General features: G+C 35.2%; 1 pseudogene; it reads left to right on the plus strand.

Moving 5' to 3' along the window:
- Positions 1-938: 938 nt before the first annotated feature.
- On the plus strand, positions 939-18,217 carry LOC118748341 (annotated as a pseudogene).

Genomic DNA, 18,217 nt, shown 5'->3' on the forward strand with positions numbered 1-18,217 from the left:
AGAGTACCTTATATAGGTTGTGTTGCGAAAACTGCACTAAGAGGTCTTTTCGGAATTCAGTAGATGTCGCCGTAGCTGCTTTTGTTACGCTATCTACACACAATTATTTGAGGTGTATTACAGACCAGAGTTTCAGAAAAGTACACTAGTAAAGAGACGAATAAACAATGGGGCAATTTTTAAATCCATTCATCGGGAATCATTGAAATCAGTCTAAGCAGAGCCATTTTTCAAATGAGTTTCCACGCAACAAGGTAATCATGACCTCTTTTTTAACGCAAGCTAGCCAAATGGAATGCCGGAAAAAAATGGCAGAAATAGACTATTTTAAATTCGTGCTAATTTGTTGAACTAATTTTTGATTGGCAGTTGCTTTCCGCAATAACTTTCTATTGCTTCACTCTCTTCATCAATCAACCTCGTTCTCCTCCTCAACGAAAAAATAAACGCCCCATTTATGCCTGACTGATGCGTGCGTTCATTTGGCAACACCACAAATGCAACCATTTAATTTACCACTTTTGATTAACTTCATCAGCTCGAAAACGTGCTGTTGTTGATTGCAGACGTTAGCAAACAAGCGAATGCATCAAGCGCAAGCAAAGGAAAGCAGTAGGTGAAGAAGACGACTGTGTACGCCAAGTAACCGCAACAATTTAAGCATGAGTGACGTAGAAGCTGCTTTGTGAAAGACAGCAAACGAAATAATAATTCCTTGCGTTCTCGATGCATCTACCTTCGCTCGTGGTATGTTTACTGCTCTATTTCAGGCTTACTTCGCTGTTTTGCTGGCGCGTGGTGGAGATGAGGTGTAACTTCACGCACTCCCACTTTTGCCGCCTGCAGTGCGCTTACGCTTCAAATTGTCTCAGTTTTCTATTTTTTTTTCTCTGTGCTTTACGCCTTAATTCTCTAAACTGTGCGACGTGTTTGCCTGCATGCAATTGACATTTTTGCTGCTGAAGATTTACGCGCGCACACACACAGCTGCATATGCCATACTGCTAAATGCACCTCTGCGTTTGAAATATGGTAGTAGACGCAGCATGAATTCCCAGCGTTACTTGGCGCAAGCAATTGCTGTTGGTGTTGGTGTTGACGCTGGGGATGGGCACAATTACGAGTAAGTAGAGAATAGTATGAGCTAAAATTGGTGTGGCTAAAGGTGGCGAAGTTTGGGGATTGTGTTGACGACAATGTGGCGTGTAGCAACGGGATTTCGTGGCATATTTTTGAGTTTCATTGAAGGGTTTAAAACGGTCCAAGTAGGAAATTTGTGAAGAAAAAAATTTAGAAGACTGGCAAAACAAAGATAGTTAAAAATGGCAAAACCAAAATAGTAGTTAGTGTTTATGTAGAAATATTTGCAAATAGGGTTGCCATGTATTTTTTCTACAAATTTACTTCGAATTTTTTGCGAAAGAAATTTGTTTTTTTTTAGTTTCAATAAGTAAGTTTTTAATTTTGTATGCCCAGGTTACCATAACTTTAACTTGTTGACAAGGAAGATACTCCAGAATTTCAGCTTAACCATGAATAAATCACCATTCAAGCTTGAATTATTCAATATCAAAATATCAAAATATTGAAATTTTACTTTTTAAAGATAAGGAAGCCGTAAGGGAAATTTTTTTATGTTGCCAAATAAGCCCACTTTTATTATGATTGCAAATCAAAAAATTAAGTTGTGCTATTTGTAGGAAATTAGGCATTTTTGATCTCCAAGATTGCCATGTACTCATTAAAAAAAATATCAATTTTCAACTACTTTGAAATAGTACGTTTGCCTGATTGAGGTAACCGTCTATTATGAAATAATAAATTCAAGAATGGTTTGTTTTTAAGAATTTTAATTTTTGGGGTTAGGGTTGCCAAGTACATACATACATACTATTGAGTAAATTTTGTATACTTATCATGAAGACTTTTTTATGGCCAGGGTTGGCACTGAAGTAGGAAATTAATATTTAAAATTGTATATCGAAAGTTGTATACGCTTCAGTGAATTTTCGAATTTTTGGTACAAGTTCCAATTAAATCATTAAAGATTATTTTGTATAACGATATAACTTTTTCTTTATTTTTAATAATTTAATATATCGTAGAAATTGTGTGTATTTCAAATAAAGATTCTAAACATTTTTATTTTTTGGTTGGGTGTTGCAATGATTCATAAAATAATAAATTTCATTTATTTGTTTTTTCAATTATTTTAGGAAACGTCTCAATCAAAGACACTAATTTCCAAAGTCAATTTAATTTCAAAATTTAATTTAAAAAGTTAGTTTTGAACAAACTTATATTTTTCCTTGAAATATTTTTTAGCAGGGTTGCCATATGCATATTTGCTTCGGATAAAACATTTCAATTTGAATACATTTATATAGGTATTGTCTTACGATTGATTATTTTCCATTTATATTTTTAAAACCAGATTTGCCATATGAGCAACTAATTTTTTCTCAAAAACAAAATCATACATCCCTCCAACAAAACACTGCAACTCTTTTTGGACCCCAGCAAAATATTTTTCTCAAATCATCCTCAAATACAACTCCTAGCAAGAATTTCCTCTAGAGTATGCCCTTCGCATCCCCGCAGCAACAAAAAGTCACGATAAAACCAAGAAGTCGTCGGTTCACTTGACGCTGCAGTCACATCCTATTCGCTCGTTTATTACCTGCCCCTTGCATTTATGCCCGCATTTCGCACACATAACAAGCTCTAGAAAATCCACAATCCTTACACAGCCTGCATAGGAAAAGCGAATGCAATGGCAAAGGAAATAAGAAAACTGCAACACAGGAGGCATACAAAGTGTTGACTGCTGAAGAAAAAAAAAAACACAAAAAAGTGAAGAAATTGTCGTTGTTGGGCGGATTCACGGGTTGAGTGCACGCTGAGCGTATGTATATGAGGGGCTTTTAAATATGCGTTTGCATATATGTGCCACAACAACGGAAATGTGCAAATTCGAATTATGGTGCTGGTAATCTTGGCAACGACAAAACTGGAAATTAATTTAAAACTTATTTTATTTTTGTTTGACTTTGTGATTGTGGAAAAATCAATGCGAAAGGCATAGTGAGAGCTGGCGAAGAATGATGTGAGTGGATTTGAGTAAAGTGGGAATATTGCTGTAAAAATCTTCGACTTTAGTCAGGATAAAAAATTACTGCTCGAACTGTTTTCTACTTGAATAAATACTTCTAGCAGCACTGTCCTAATCGAACGCCAATGACAAAACTCATCGCATAGCAAATGATATTTAACTGCTGCGCCTAAAATTGTGGCACAAATACTTGACTTCAAGCGCTCTAATAATAACAATTTTCGATGTTATTTATATGACCTATTTATCAAGTTATCGACATTTATTTAAACTATCAATATTTATCGAGTTGACGAAATTAGTCGAGCTATCGTAATGTATTTATTTGTAATGTATCGAAATTTGTTGATATCTAGTTAACGAAATGTCGGTTTATCGAATCGAAGTTTTTGGAAAGTATAACGAGTTATAAAAATTTCTGGACTTATATAAATTTATCGAGTTAGCACTACTTATCGATTTATCGAGCTACCAGAGTGTAAAGAGTTATCGAAATTCGTCTACAGATGTCCTAATTTACGGAGCTATCTAAATTAATCGAGTTATCGCAATTTATAGAGTTATCCAAAGTTTATCGAGTTATCTATTAACAATATATAGAGATTTGTAAATTTTTGGATTATCGTAATTTATCGGAAACACACAGTTGTGGTTTATAGAGAGATTGTCAGCCATATAACTGTAATGAAAATGAATTGTTCAAAAAAAACACTAGATATATGGTCGAATTTTGGCTATAACTGGCACTCCTAGTACTTATTATTTCATTTATTAGGACATTTATGAAAAGTATAAAAATATTTTTGTATACGCAACTCAAAATATTTTTTGAGTAAATGATCCTGTCTCCCAATACTCCTGATGTCGTTTTGACTAGGCCGTTTGGGTAGCTTGTTGCCTTCACCGATATGCCACAAAAAGGCTAAAGAGCCAACTCGTGAGGTGGCACATCAAATTTGATCCATGGTCCAGCGCCCTTATTCATCTGAAGCGCTTTCAATTTTGGTTGTTTGTGTGCAGTTTTTGCTATCTACCTAGGTAAAGACTACTCCCGCAATCGCCGAGAGATTGGTTAGCATTTACTCTGCCATTATCCAGCCATATTTAGTCTGAGCCTGCTGTGAATACACCAATACTTTTTCTGCAGTGTTTAAATTCGACTAAAATTGGCGATTTTTACCGCTTTATAACTCTAACTAATGGGTTTCAACAATGAACGAAAATGCCATTACAATGCGCCAAATGGGATTTCAGTATGTCGTCATCTGGGATCTATGTAGGTGGAGGCCAGGCCCTATAGATTTACAACGCAACCTAAGCTGTCCAGTAATAGTTGGCAACAAGATTCTTTCATTCGCTCATTCCTTCATCGACCCTTTTTTCACTTTAAACAGCACACGAAATTATATTTTAGGTGCAATTTAGCTCGGATGCCCGAAAGCTTCTTTTATGATTTCAGCTGATAAATCTTTTACACGTTTTCAAATATCCCACTTCTGAGTTATATACGTTTTTAACTGCATTGGTATCTCCCGTAGTCTAGTAGCTAGATGCGCAAACTTCCATAAAGATGTTTTTTTTTTCTAATAGCTGTCGTCATGAGAAAGCTACTAATTAAAGCCAATTGTCGTCCTGAGTCTCCTTAATACTGTAAGTGCCTCCATTTGCGTAATGACTTCAATACCATGGGGAGGAGCACGGCCGAGCGCTTAAACAAAATGTGTATTAAAGCTAGCTCTGATACTATCAATGCACAATATGTTTTTCTGTTCTAATACTACTTGAATAAAATTAAAAATTAGTATAAAGCCCTCCTGTTTACTTTTCTTATCATTACAGCGCAGCCCATATGTTTATTTCCTCAATTGTGGCACGCTGCGTAATCGATTCATATTGCGCTTGAACGAGTCACGTGATTTGGTGGAGCGTGCGCGCGAGTCAATTTACTTAATTCAACGGTAAGTGAATTGAGTAGAATAAGAAAACTATCGCCGTAAAAAATGTATATGTGGCCTCCAAAACCATTCATATGTACCATACATATGTAGCTCAAATTGAATAAACCAGTTGCGAATTACAAAACAATAATATTTAACCAGTAGTTCATGACATTGCGATCTCTCTCTCTTCCTCCACTTTCCACTTTTTCATGTGTCACTCTTTTTCCATTCCTTTTTCTTTCCACCAACAACACATCATTTCAACTACTACTCAGCATGAGCCAAGAAACATATCCACGCATCGATGTGCACAAAACGCTCGAGGCGATGGAAAATGATCTGGAGGAGACGAAACGCAATCTGACCGTACTCTCAGCGACGCTGGATCGACGCGCTATCGATCGTCATTATGCCGACGCATTACGCGGCCTTTGTGGTGGCGGCTTGCTCGGTCTGAGCCTAATGATGGTCGCCGGCTTGTTAACCTCCTTTCTGCTCACCATATTGGTGTACGCCGATTCGCATGCCTGGATCTACTTGAGCAAACGGTAAGTAGAAGAATGTATATAAAATATTAAATTTGCACGCATGTGTACTTGTACTAATGTGTAATTTTTTTGTTCTTGTTTTTATGCTCTGTTTTCTTTAACATTTTCTTGTACGCTTCATTGTCATATATCTCCACTTTTTAACTTTACTCTCTCTTTCACTTTCATTTTCTTGTTCCTACACTGACGGCAACACTGTTCTGCTGCTCTGTTTTATACTTTCTCTCTTTTTACTCACTCACTTGCTCTTTCGCTCTTTATCTCACTCTTCTATCCGTTGTCTGCTTCATATCTTCTTCTTTTGTGTTCTTCTTCTTCTCCTATTTCTTTTCTCACTCTTTAGACCCAGCTCACTGGATATTGACAAATCCGAAACCACGCCGCTTTTCCCATCGAATGCACCGAGCGCGAGCATATCACCCACCGCACCCCTTCATACGGGCACCATGAATCGCACCCTACCGCATCATCAACAGTCGGCGTCGCATGGCTTGAGCGTCGGCAGTGGTATTACTGGCGGTATTGGCAGCAGCGGCACGCTTGGTTCGCATCGTAATGGCACCGCCGGAATCAGAACAGGGTTCGTCGCATCATCATCACCTACAACAACTACAACCACACTACAATACAACAATCATCCACATAGAACTAACGCTAGCGCAGGCATTGGTGGTGTTGGCCACACTGGCACTGGCTCTGGCATATTGAGCGGCCGTTTGACGATTGGCGGCAGTGCCGGTGGCAAGGCATCACCTTCGCCACCGCCGGGTTATGATGTTGTGGTGCATGGCACAAGGCATGGCTTTTATTAATTTTTTTTCTTAATTTCAATTTTCATTTTCCCTTTATTTAATAAAATTTTTTTTCTCACTTTACTTACATACACTTAATTGCATTAATTTCATTGCCACTCTAATCGTGTTTATTTAAATTTATTAAGTGAATTGGGCATTTAATTTAATATATTACGTTTTTTTTTATGAAATTTACTGCAGTAGTTTTGTAGTTTTTTTTCACCGAAAATAGTAGCAAGAATTCGTACTCATTTTTTTTATATTTTTTTTACATAATTGCTGCCGCACAGTGCGCTTAAATGGACGCAAATATTGTGTGAAAAATTTTTCAAATCGCGTGCGAAAAAAATATATTTTTTCTATTTAACAAACAATATTAATTTTTACACAATTTTTTAATACAAGTTTTTTTAACAATACTATACTTTTTTTATATTTTTTTCTCGCTTCAATTTATTAAAGAAATATATGGCTTAAAAAAATTAAAGCAACAACAAAGATTTGTTCACAATTTTTTATTTTTGCAAAAAAAGGGAGATATTTTTTAATTTTTTGGATACCATAATTTTCACATATTTAAACAAAACATTTTATTAAAATTTATTTTCTATTCGATTAAAACATTATAATAAAGAAAATACTTTAAATGTAATTTATAGGCATGCACTTTTTATTTGAACTTTGTTCAGTTGGAAAAATTATGACCTTTTTTGCATACTTAATAACAAAAAAAAACATATTTTACATTCAGTGCGTTTTTAGGTTTTATGCAAATTAGATTTAAATAATTTGACAGTACATAACTTTTTACATTTCTTTTTTCGGTATTTTGTAAAAGAATATTTGTTTATTTTGCCAGTATCAGCAATGAAAGTACTAAAAAGGTAACAAGTAATTTTTAATTGAAACATACAACCGGCTCCACTTCTCATATAAAAATTTACTCCCGTTAATTTCTTCATGATTCAATAATCGGATCTAAATTAGTATGGCACCACACTTGGGGAACCACCTTTCCGATAAAAAAAGGATTATCGAAATTGGCTCACGTGGTCCGAGTTATGCGGTAACACAAATATAGAATCAAAAAATATTCCGATGAATTGATAACCCGCTCCTTTTTTGAAGTCGGTAAAAAAAATTATGCTAATGAAATTTTTTTTTCTATAAAAATTATACTTTCGCGAGATTTTTTACTGTTTGTATCGCTTGAAATTATACTTTGCTCAAAAAAAAAATTATGATTGGAGCATTTTTTTTTTATTTTTTTTTTTTTTAATTATTTTAACTATTTTTTCATCAACTTTTATGCGAGTTAGTTTTCATGGTTACAGATTAGACTAAAATAAAATGTTTGTAGTATTTTTCCAGTTTTTTCTCTTCATAAAATTTCAAGAAAAAAAATAACAAAATATTTTAAGAGTTGTATTTAAAAAAAAGCATTTTTCAGAGCAAAATTTTTATTTTTTACTCATAACTGTTTCATAAAATATTTTTTTAGTTTTGCTCATGAAATTTTATAATTTTTTTAATATTTCTTTAGTATTTTTTAATTATTTCTTCATCATATGTTTTGACGTAAACCAATATTATGGTTAATTTTTAAGCATACGTATTAAACTAAAATAATAATTTTATAACCACAATATTTTTCGAGTTTTTCTCTTAATAAAATAAAAAAAAGATTGTTTTTAATTATAAATAGTTTAACTTTACTTTCGATAGGTTGAACTAAAACCAGAAACCTAAAATTACCGTTAAATCTAAGATTCTTACTATTAGATAAAAGGAAAATCGTTTTTTTTTTATTTTTTCAAACAAGAAGAATCGTTATTTTTAATTTTACTTTTTCAATCAAGAATAATCGTTAAATTTCGATTTCATTTTTTTCGATCAAAAATAGTCACTGAATTTGGATTTGAAATTTTTCTATTTTTAACCGTTAGAATGGATAATGCATTTTGTTTATATATGTATATGTATATTGTATATTCTGATAGTTCAAAGCTAACCATCAGGATTTTGCTTGGCGGTCTTAATATTCTGCACATTGCTATATTTTATTCAAGCACAATGATTTTGTATTTATTTTTTCGCATACATTTATTTGTGTTGAATTTTTTTGATTTTATGTTTTAGTTTAAAAACCCAGATTTAAATTTAGTCTAATTACATGAGAAGAAAGCTTCCATCTATCAGAAAGAACATTTTTACAGCACTTTTTTAAACACTTTTTTCGCTACTTAGTTTTAAAATTTATAACTTTTTATTTCGATTTTTTTTAGTTTATTAGTTTTTAAAAGAGGCGTACTTATAAACCTTGTTTATTTATAACAAATTTTGCAAATTTTGAATTTTTTTTAACATATTGATTAAATATTAAATTTGTTTTAAAATTTTATTATTTTAAAAAAATTTTGTAAAATTGTATTTCGTGTAAAATTTTAATATTCTTACTCCCCTTGATTGTGTATTTGCGATGTGCTTTGAGTCAACAAAGTATGTTATTCTGATTTGGCCTACGAACTTTTGATGTTCAATTTATATACTACTTAGTCGCTAACATTTTTTTTTTTTTCATAGGCAAAAACACTGAAATATGTAAATTTTTTCCGAGGATTTAATATACTTTGTACATATTATTACACTTGTAGAATTTTAATGTAATTTTTCATATACGCGACATTTTTTATGCAATCATTTATTATTTAATACCACATTATTGTCTAAATATTTGTTTGGAGCTGCAGCAACAAAAAATTTACATTCAATATTTTATGTTATTTTCCGCATAATTAGCATAATTTTGCACAAAGCGCATTAAAAAATTTTCATATTAATGCGATTTAGCAAATTTTTGTTTCGCAAATACAAATAGCGATTATATATTAATGTTTTCAAAATTGTGTGTGGCTTGCAACATAGCAGAATATGTATTTACTATTACCAGGTGTTTGGCAATTTTTTGCGTATGAGTAGCATTTTAGTGAGGGGCTAGCTAGTTAATGTCAATAAGTATGTACATATATGTATATGTATGTATGTGGTTATTGTGTGAAAGATATTTCAGTGGCAGATAGCCTAGCAGACGGTTTTAGTTGGTTCCTAACAAATTTAAGTTAAAATTCGCGTTCTTTATTTAAAATTTTATCTATCTCTAAAAATTGTATTTTTCCAATATGAATTTTTTTTTAATTTTTTAAGATTTTATTTAAATGGTCTTTAAATTTGCTATGCGTTAAGTTTATTTTGTCTTATTTTTTATTATACGTTCAATATTAATTTTTTTATTATGTACATATGTACATTTTTTTCTGGCTGTATTTTAATAGCTGTTTTATGCCTTTTTCATTTTCAATAAATTTAGCACTTAAAATCATGCAATTGCATTCAGTTATGCACACTTGAGTGCATTCTGTTATCTATAACTGTCGCTATACTTAAGCAATTTTATGCGCCTCACTGGGCGTATACGTAACCTTTTGCGCAGTCATCATTGGCGAACGGCGAAGTCACTCATACGTACCGGAGCACTTAGGCTGCGCTGTTTGTTGAACAAAATAAATGGATAAACCGAAAGAATAAAAATGTTAAAAATGAAAAAAATATATTTCTTTATATTTTAATTTTTAAACTTTTTGCTTAAGTTTTTTTTTGTTTTCCAACTTCAAAAAGGTAATTTTGATTAAATAACTCAAAATGAAAAAGCAAAATACAATTAGATATACATATGTACATACGATATACTAGTTTCAAAGACAATAACGCAATATTTTTTGCATGCAAATTTTATGTTTTCATTTTGTGTGGACTTTTAAAATATTATGCAACATTTTTTTAACTTTAAAATATGTACTATGTATATATGGCTAAAATACTGCCTAGCTTCATACAATAAAAAAAATCAAAATTATTAAAAAAATATATGTTTTAAAAAATAAGTAACGTCAAAAAATTAAATAAAAGTTCTAAGCTTTCTTTTTGCATGTATTTTCGAAGAATTATGAAATTTATAAAAGTTTCGCAAAATATAAAAGAATTTCTTTTTTAATTATAAATTTTTAAAATAACGAAAACATTCTTTATTTCCGCTAATGAAGTCTGCAGCATTAGAAAATATTTACATTTAATGGCTAAAAATTTCTTTCAACTCTCAATGATTATTCAAGAGCAATTAAAGTCCTATACTATAAAATTTTTCATCAAATTATTCTGTTTTTTCTAAAAAAATATTATTTTTTTCTATAAATTTAATTTTTGGTTGTTAAAAGTGTTCATTGCAATAAAAAACAACATAAATACATATGTAGATATTCTCTACATATTACAAAAATGTGCAAACCATTTTTTTTTTTTAATTTCTCTTGTACATGCTGTTTCCTTTTCCATAATTTTTCAATTACTCTAAGTTTTTCTTTCTCTCTTTCTTTAAAGCTACAGCTCACTAAAAGACTACTTTTCGAAAAAAAAATGCTTTTTTGTTTAAATGACATATAGATTTCAAAATAATGCTTAAAAATTTCATGAAACGTTTCTATTTTAGAAGCTTTAATTTTTTCTAATAATTTTTATTTAATAAATATTTTTTATTATTGAACTTTTTAATACAAACTGTTGTATTTACTATATTTGGTAGTGTGAAACTTAGAAAAATTACGGGTATCAGTGACACCAAGAAAAACATAAAAAAAAAAATTTTTTTTTTCAAGAGCTTAAGTAATTAGTTTGAATAAAACCTTTTTTGCTGTTCTTGACAATATAAAACTCTTAAACAATCTTTTAACATTTATCGTAAAAAAAAAATAAAAGATCTCAGTTTAAAATTTCTTAGAATCTGAAAATCATTTTTACTTTGAAAAAAAATACAAAAATTATAGATTAGAAAAATTTTTCTACACCAACCCAAATACAATTTTCTCACATGCTTGACCTAGTGTTTTTATAATTCGCAACAGCAAACTGCTAAAATACATTCGCACCTCTGCTAATGCTTTAATTCGCTAAAACTTCACACCTTCATTTGTGACCCAAGGCCAAATGGAGCATATGTGTATACTTACATACAAACATATTAACTACATACATATGTACTTATGTATGTATGTACATGAAATGCGCACTGATTTCATTAAAACATCAACATGTGTATTTTCATATAGAAACGCATAAGAATTCACACAAACATATGTATGCTCATAATTTAATGAGCTCTGCTGCATTCTCCTCTGCTGCTGGTCAAAGTTCACACTTGTGAAAATATTATCGTTTCACAAGCAGATTACAAAATATTTACGTAAGGTTAACAAAGAGTGCGGCAGCCATATACACAAATGCATATGTTTTTTGAACAGCGTGCATATGTATATACATTAGGGCGGATTGTTTTGTATTGAAAAAAATTATACCCCTATTTTTTTATTTTGGAATTAAGAACTATTTAGAGGTCGCTCTAAGTTTTCCATGTATTTTATATGGGGGAAAAACAACTTTTCAAAGAAATGGTATAGAATTATTGAAAATCAATATTTTTCGATCGGAAAACTCAGGTTCTCTTCAGAAGACTTTCAATACAATACCCAATTATTTGTTTAACCATTATTTAATACTAAAGATTTTTTATTGGTTCCGCCATTGCATTTTCTGGGGTTTTTGGCTTACCTATAAAATATAGTTACTATAAAAAATGGTTAAATAAACAATTGGGTATTATTATTGGGAATCTTTTGAAAATAAACAGAGTTTTCCGATCGGAAAATATTGATTTTCAAGAATTCTATACGATTTCTGCAAAGAGTAGTTTTTATCCCCAATAAAAAATACATGGACAACTTTGAGCGCTTTGAGCACTGCCTAAATATTTTTTGATTTCAAAATAAAAAATAAGGGTATATTTTTTTTTTGGTATAGAACAATCCTAGGGGGTGCATAAGAGCATAAAAATTCCGACTTTATTTTTTCATATGCATTTTTGGACCACCCTAATATACGTACATAAGTATATAGTACCTATAATCAAATGCATAATTCCAGTGGCACAAGGGAGCAGACATATGCAGCCATATTCTCGTATCCTTTGACTTAAATTTCAAACCCACAGCTGAGCGGGTGTGCAGCCTGGTACTGACGTGTATCTATTTACGTATGTATGTACTCGTATGTATGCATGTAGTTAGGCGTGGGCCTTCAACAGCTGGCATACTATTGGCTACTTTTGGGCTTTACACTAATGTCCAAACCAATTTGAAAGGCTTAACTGCAAAGCAGCTAATTAAATCACTTCAATTAACCCTGAGGAATGAGAATTAATAATGAATTTATAGCGAATTAATATGCACTGCAAGTGGCTACTAGTTGTTATGGTATGTAGCGCTTGAAACTCTTAAAAAAAATAAAAATCTATAGCAAACTCACTTGAGTAAAGATCATCTTAAAAGAACAAACAATTATGACAGGCGTGCAATTTAAATAGAAAAATTTTAACCAAATAGCTTGGTATCCAACAAAAAATTGGTGATACCCTATGGTACTTTTTTTTGAGCTAGGCTTGACTAGCTTACTATTTATTTTAGCTTCCACATAAAAAAAAAAACAAACAAATTGTTTATTTTTGTCTTTTTCAATTTACATTTGTATGTATGTAATACATTTAGTACAATTTAAAAATAAAATAAGTTAATCGCATTTTTGCATTTGTTTAAATTAATCGGTTATCCATTTCACCCGAATCATCCGGATTCAACGTTATTCAGGCAATTTGGATAACACGGCTAATCCGGATAACTGCAATTTGTCAAATGCATCGGAGGAATTGTTTAAAATAGAAAAAAATACAATGTGTGAAGTTATTCAGATAGTTTCGGATCACCTGGATAATTCGGATAAGTTAGTATTATAATATTTATTGAGCATAAATGTAGTTTTAAATAGATCCAAAAAATCTGCCTTTGAAGCGGTACTTTTACTCAACGTGATGTAAGGTTGTTGGTATAATAATTTAATTTTTTTTTTATATAGTTAAAATGCATTAAATTAAATTTGTTGCTACTGAATCCTAAATTAAGTGTGAACTGTTTATCCGAGTTATCCACATTGACCGTAATGCTACTAATATCACGCTTTATAGTGTTCATATTCGATTTCTTGAGCGGTTTGTTAATAATATACTATAGGGTGGTCCTTAAATGTAGGAAGCAATTTTTTTAATGAAAAAATAATAATTTTTAATTTTTTGAGTCCTTACGACACGCCTTAAACGACTCAATTGACTATGGTAGTATCGATTTTGGGTATTAGATGACAAAAAAAGTTAATTTTAATTTTTTGAGTCTCTATAGAGGAATCAGTACATTGCCAAAATTTGTATGTGATATCTGTGATAGTGGTATTACCGATTGAGGGGTGAGACCTGTAAAAATCCTCCATTTGATTTTTAAGGACCACCCTAATATACATAGATGCACCGAAATGTAATATCTAAATATTTTTTTTGTGTTATCATGAGTTGTATTCAATTCATATAAATGTTTAAATGTAATTTCATTATTATATGCATTAAAGCTCAATTGTTATCTATGTACAAGAGTCATCCAGGTTATCCGTAATGCTAATTTGCGCAATTTTACACTTTTATGCATTTTCGTAATAGTATCTGAAATATTTTGCTTCACATATTTTCGTGATATTACAATCAATCTATCCAGATAAATATTTACACATTATATTTTTATTCTAGTTACTATATATAAATCGTTGTCTATGCGCAAGTGTTATCCGGGTTATCCGCTGTATCCGTACTGTTGATTTTTCGAAATTTCACACTTGCTTGCAAAATTAAGAAGTGGATAACATTATTTTCTTGTTTAATATATTTATTTTGCATACTTTATTTTTATTTTGATAATCTTATCCGGACAAAAAAACTTGTTTTATGTTAACAAATAGATACATATAAAAGAATTCGTTCATTATAATACGTTTAATGAAACTTTTGATGGTTATCAAACTTAATGAAAACGCGTCTTAATTTATGCACCTTAATATGCAACTGCACCAATTTACATTTAAGCACTTTATAAACAATTTTAATTTTTTTTCTTATTATCAATATTATGTAAATATTATCGTTAAACACACATACATATATAAGCATAACTTTACGTAGATATGTATGTATATTACTGACTCCAGACCACACCATTATCCAACTCACACCCGACCCTTACAGTGACCCATTTACGTGCGTAGCTAGCAACTAAGTCTAATACATAAATCTCTCTCCAACTCTTTTATTGCTTTCACCTCTCCACTATTGCTTTCCTCTCTAACTCTTGCTTTCGCTCCGCATTTCCCACAGATCGGGTCACCACACACTCGGACGACTACCATCGCATCATCAGCAGAATTCCTCGGGCTACCTAAGCGGTCCCAATAATGGCAAATACGCTACGCTCAGCAAACAATGTAAGACTCTTGAATCCAGCGATTTTTACTGAGAATCGCTTGCCTGCAGCACAAATGCAGGCATTAGCAACACCAACAACACCACCATCCTCGGCGCCAGCAACCACATCAAATACCAGCAGCACAACAACTCACTCAAGAATATATTCACTTCGGCTACGTTACCACGCTCAGCTGGCTCATCCATACGCTCCGTACTCTCCGCACAAGCTGTACACCGTTCCACCGGCAATGATTTGGATCGCGATGATGATCGTGATCCGCGCGACGTCACCAACAATAGCTTCAATCGCTTTGATCCGAAGTACATCAGCATCGGACCGAAGGCGGTGCGCGGCAACAATAATTTGAATATTGTCGCCGCCGCTACAGCCAATAAGTGCGCCACGCTGCGCCATGTCGGCCGCTATGGCGGCTCGCTGAAGGGCGCCAGCCCTTCGCCGAATCTGCGCAGCGCCAAGACACCCTCCATTGCAACCGTTTCGAAGGATTACTGCCAACAACCGGACTGCATACCGCAAACGTATACGACTGAGGTAATTGTGCCACATCAGCCGCAAGCACAGCAGCCGCCACCACCGCCGGCGCCTTTGCCACCACCAAAACCGCGTACGACCAACACTTTCACCGAAATACCAGGCACTACGGGTGTGGGCAGTTCGTATGCCAAGGAGCAGCAACAAATGCTGATGCAGCAGCAGCAGCTACAGCAATTTCAGCAACAGCAACAACAACAGCAACAGCAACAACAGCAACTGCAGCTGCAGCAGCAGCAGCAACAACAATTGGCTGCTCTGCAGGCTGTACAGCAACAACAACAGGCGCAGATGCAACAGCAGCCGACGCTGCATCAGCAGCTGCACCAGCATCACCCGCCCACGACGCATATACTACCGCCTTCGGCTGTGTACAGCATCGAAACGTCGGGCTATCAGCCGCAGACGCAGCAGCAGCAGCAGCAGCTACAGCAACAGCAAGCGTCGTCACAGACACAGCAAATACAGCAGCATATGATCGTTGCACAACAACAGCCGCCACCACCCACAGGCGCACCACGCGATCCACCACGGCCACCGCCGCAACGTTCACTGAATCCCGCTTCAATTGTCAATCAACCGTTGCCAGAGATTCCACAGCAAGCGCAGGCGCAACAGTCGAAAATATCGCCACAACCACTGTGCGCTGCCAATCTCAATCAGTATCGTTCATTACAACGACCACAAGCACAAAAAATGCTATTGCCCACCGCAGCTATGACGGCACAGCCACAACTGCAGCAGCAGCAGCCACCCTCGTTGCCGCCTAAGAAGAAGACTTCACGCGAAATAAGCACCTCGACCGCCGGCGGCACTCTTAATGCCAATCACTTGCAGACTTTGCCCCCAAAGTCGGCTAGTCTGCGGCAGCAGCAATCCGCCACCAGCGCCTACAGCTACGAGCGTGATCGTGAACGTGAACGCGTAGAGCGTCACGAGCGCCCCAGACGTGCCGAAACGCTCGATAACGCGCGTACTGCCAGCAGTAGTAGCGGCATGGCCTTCATCGAGCAACAATTCGGTAGCGGTGGCATGAAGAAGCAGCATTCTTATGACTCGTACACGCTACAGCAACAGCAAGCGCAGCGGCATGCCGCCGCAACCACGCCCAACAACAATTATCACGGCGCAATTAGCAACAAAGAGCAACATCAACGGCAACAGCAACAACAACAGCAGCAACAGTATTTAATTGAGGCACAACAGCAGCAGCTGTACTATCGGTCGCTTAAGCGCGGTGGCTCACACGCCAACAACGATCTCTATTCGGTCACCGAATTGTAGGAGTGTGCCTGCTGCGGTGGCGGCGTGGATGTTGTGCGACGTACGACAACGTGTCCCACAACAGCTGCGCCACCAACCGCAGCAGCTGCAGCCGCACAGACGGCCGCACCACCACCCATACCATTGCCGCCGAAGAAGCATCGTTCCTCTGCCAGCGTAGGCACCACAACAATGCCGACGCGCGAAAGTCAGACCACTGGCAAGGGCACAACCATTGCAGCGACATCCTCAGCGACGACGATGACATGCGACGATCACGAATACGATGAATACTGTCCCGAGCAATACGATGGGCATCATCACCACCATCACGGGTCAGCGTCACAGGCGCAACAACAATGCGATCGAGATCGTGAACGCGAGAGAGAACGAGAACGAGAACGGGAAAAGGAAAGAGACCGGGAACGAGAACGAGACCGCGAACGCGAACGTGAGCGCGACCGAGAGTCGCATCACCGCCACAGTTCGTCGCGGGGTAGCGCGGCTGCTTCAGCGTTGAAACACCAACGTGCCGCCACCTTCGATGTAGCGGATGCGCGTGATTACGAACTGCAACGGTTAGGCAATCGCCGCTCTCAACAGCAGCAACAGTTACAGCAGCAATTGCAGCAAGCATCAGGTGGTGGTGGCAAATTCCGTAGCAGCGATCATCGTGGCGAGCGTACACATGATCGTGAACGTTCACGCAGCGATCATCGCATTGCCACCTATGCGTGCGATGATACAGCGCTATGTGGCAGCAGCACGGGCGGCCATCAACACCATCTTGCCAATGGCGGTGTATCGCAATCGAGCAGGCAACAACGACGCGAGAAAACGTTCAAAGTATGATTTTTAGAGACGTCATAAAAATTTTCCCCTCCCTCTGCGGAAGCGTACGGTAAACATGCGGCAGCAGCGGCGGCTTACAGTTGGTAAATTGTTGCGGCAACAAACCAATGTGGCAGCAGTCCGGCGGCAGTTGATCAGCCGCAATGACGGCGTGTACTTGTGCGTTTAGCGGAGGGCAGAGAGGCAGCAGCGCGGCGGATTTATAATAATAATTGTGCGCAACACACACACACACACCGTAATAGTCCAACACCAAATCAAGCATCAACCCAAAGAATCGAGAACAGCATGGAACGTGAAACGTGGCTTAGTTGTGTTGCGTGGCCTTCTATTAGAAAATTATTAGCGAAAAATCGGCATCAAATCCAAATCCTATATACCTACTAAGTATAATTTTATCTACCTATATACATACATACATATATGTATGTATGATTGTAACTGTTTTCAACACTAGTGTTGTTGTGTAGTTTTAGCTTAGTTTGTGTTTTTGAAAAGTTAAAGAAACGAGCAATTGTTGTAGTGTACTTGTATGAAACTCTGTGCTTATTTTTTAAAAAGTTTAGAAAGAAAAGAAAATTTAATGCGAAATAGATTTAGAGAGTGTTCAAGTTGCAATATGGAGGAATTTACGTCCAAAATAAGACTTAGAAATTTATGGCGACGAATGCGCGTAGACAAAGTTAGTATTATGCATGATACAAAAAAGAAG

This window comes from Rhagoletis pomonella, unplaced genomic scaffold, assembly GCF_013731165.1.
Source record: "Rhagoletis pomonella isolate Grant_MI unplaced genomic scaffold, Rhpom_1.0 Rhpom_scaffold_00013, whole genome shotgun sequence".
Lineage (NCBI taxonomy): Eukaryota > Metazoa > Arthropoda > Insecta > Diptera > Tephritidae > Rhagoletis > Rhagoletis pomonella.